The sequence below is a fragment of the Takifugu rubripes genome, chromosome 8 (genome assembly GCF_901000725.2).
Source record: "Takifugu rubripes chromosome 8, fTakRub1.2, whole genome shotgun sequence".
NCBI classification, from domain to species: Eukaryota; Metazoa; Chordata; class Actinopteri; order Tetraodontiformes; family Tetraodontidae; genus Takifugu; species Takifugu rubripes.
The window spans coordinates 16,035,092-16,037,523 of record NC_042292.1 but is presented as its reverse complement, the minus strand read 5'-3'; the positions used below and the strand labels follow the sequence as shown (position 1 = coordinate 16,037,523).

At 36.5% G+C, this 2,432-nt stretch overlaps 1 long non-coding RNA gene across 1 annotated transcript; it reads left to right on the top strand.

The window, feature by feature from the left end:
- The first annotated feature begins 546 nt into the window (after positions 1 to 546).
- Positions 547 to 2,142, top strand: LOC115250727 (uncharacterized). The gene is made up of 3 exons (XR_003889295.1): positions 547 to 580; positions 717 to 843; positions 1,181 to 2,142. It is a non-coding gene; the product is annotated as an uncharacterized lncRNA (long non-coding RNA).
- The last annotated feature ends 290 nt before the right edge of the window (positions 2,143 to 2,432 follow it).

Genomic DNA, 2,432 nt, shown 5'->3' with positions numbered 1-2,432 from the left:
ATTTCAGAACCTCCTTCCTTGCTGTTTGCATGCAGGACTTTTGCTTTTAACCATTCTTGGTAATGTCTTCAATGTCTTCCAAATATGTGTGTAAAAAAGCACTGCTGTTTAATAAATTATACTCAAAGTAATGCAATTACAAAATGTACTTCAAATGTATCCCAGTCTCATAGAATTTAGTTTGAATAAAGTGCTCTAATCCACACTTTCCCATTTAGTTCAATCTTTGTCCCAAAAGCACCAGTCTATACTTCCTGTCCCCCACAGTGACCAGTTTAGCCACTGTCACACAACAACCTCTCCATTTTCTGTCATTCTCTAGTCAGTCTATTTATCTTCTGTTTCCCCACTGCAAATAGTCCATTTAGCTTCTATCTTTCAAATTTAATTCCTTCCGTTGAAATTTACGACTGGATTAAAGTTGATTAGATTCCATGTTTTGGGTTTTAAGCGAAATACAATGGTTTAAACAATATTTAAACGTTGTTCTAGAATGTCTTTAAACGTGACCCTGACAAGAAAACAAACCCATGGATGGTCTTGACTGGGGGATCTGCTCTTTGCATTTTCATATTTGAATGTAACAACTGCTCTGTGCTGATTCTCTTTAAGCTTTGATTACATATATTTGTTTTGATAATCTAAATAGTCTGTCATGTCATTTGCAAGAGTGTCTGATTCAAAATCTTTTCTTTTTTTTTTTTTACCTTTTACAGGTTAACACAGAAAATTTGCATGGAGAAATTGGCCATGTAAAAAGAATAAAAAGGTCGAAGTTACCTTTTGAAAACATGCAAAGTCTTTGCAGTTGTCGTTCACACCTGTGAGACTCCCTTGGACAAGGTGGGTGTCCTTTCAAATTGTATCATACTGTTGTTTTCTTTAACAATGCTAAACTATCCACCATTGATGTTTTGGTTTTTAAAAAAATTATTATTATTGATTTATTTCTCACAGTCTCCTTGATCAAAACAGTTTGAGTGATACAAATGTGATTTTAATTTCAGTCAAAAGTTTAAAGATCAAATTACGAGCCATTTGCTTATTACGGAATTGTAATAACGTCGATAAACGTTTATGGTGCCGTGTGATTGGCCCAATGTCAATTAATGTTTCAGTGTTTATTGATGATCTGCCAACAATTTTAACTATAATTTCCTTTATTCTATCCTGTTTTTAGGCCTTCATAATGTCTGTCAATTTCTCAGACACGAACCCGACTTTTCTCAAGTGCTTGGATGTTGATGTTGGCAACTATATTTTCACCGCTTTCAGTGCAACCAGTTTGCTGGCCGTCCCTGACCTCATTGTCATCCTCTACGTGGTCCTCCAGCGGTGGTGGCAACAGTATCCTGCTCCAGCTAGTCATTCGGACTGCATTATTTTCAACATGGTTATCGTAGAGCTCCTGTCTGTCTTCACAACCATCTCCTTCTGCATTGCTTGGTTTACCGAACTTCACATTGTCATGATGGTGACATCCCAACTTTGCTTCATTTTAATATGTGGACAGATTTCCTTTCACATCTTGGCTTGTCTGGAACGCTACCTGGCTGTTGTTCACCCAGTGATTTATATGCACCCAAAAAAGAGCACTATTAGAAGGATCTCCATTTTATCTTTTTGGTTGTTAAATCCAGGACTGTTTTTTTTCATCAGTAATAAAGATTTCAGCATCATTGTCATAGTGTACTTTGTAAAACTGACTTTCTGTTTGATTGTTGTGTCCTTCTGCAGCATTGCTGTACTCCGAGTTTTGAGGCGACCTCTTGAAGGGAGAAAAATGAAAGAAAGGGTTGACCAAACCAGACAGAAAGCGTTTAACACCATTCTGGCCATAATGATCACACTGTTGATTAGGTTTTGTGGGAATCTGATTTTGATTTCAATTTTTTCTTCACCGGTGTTTAACACAACCATGCACTGCCTGCTTATCTACTCATCTTTCTGGTTTGGTTTACCCAGCAGTTTGGTGCTACCACTGCTTTTTCTCCACAGAGAAGGAAAACTTCTATCTTGTAAGACAAGTGCAGGAGACCAATAACTCAAATGAAGGATTAAAGTTAGAATTACTCAGATTTGCATATTGCGGTAGCACTTGTTTCGGTTTTACACTTGCTTAGGTTTTGCTTTAATGCTAATGGACTGATATTATTTGGTTTGATGTAGTACTGTGGAGCACTTTGTATCTCTGTTGTAAGTTATTGTAGAAATGTATGAATGACATTTTAAAGTGTTAAATTAAAGAATGAGTGTTTTTTTCCTGCTCAGTAATCCCAAAAGAACAACACATAAATAGAGGACACCACTGGAAACTTTATGTGAATTGTTGAAGAAGCAAATGAGGCACAGAACATGATTTAGATCACGGCACGCTTGCATGCAATGAGATTTTGTTTACATGCAAAATCTACATGTTAAATATTTGAGAC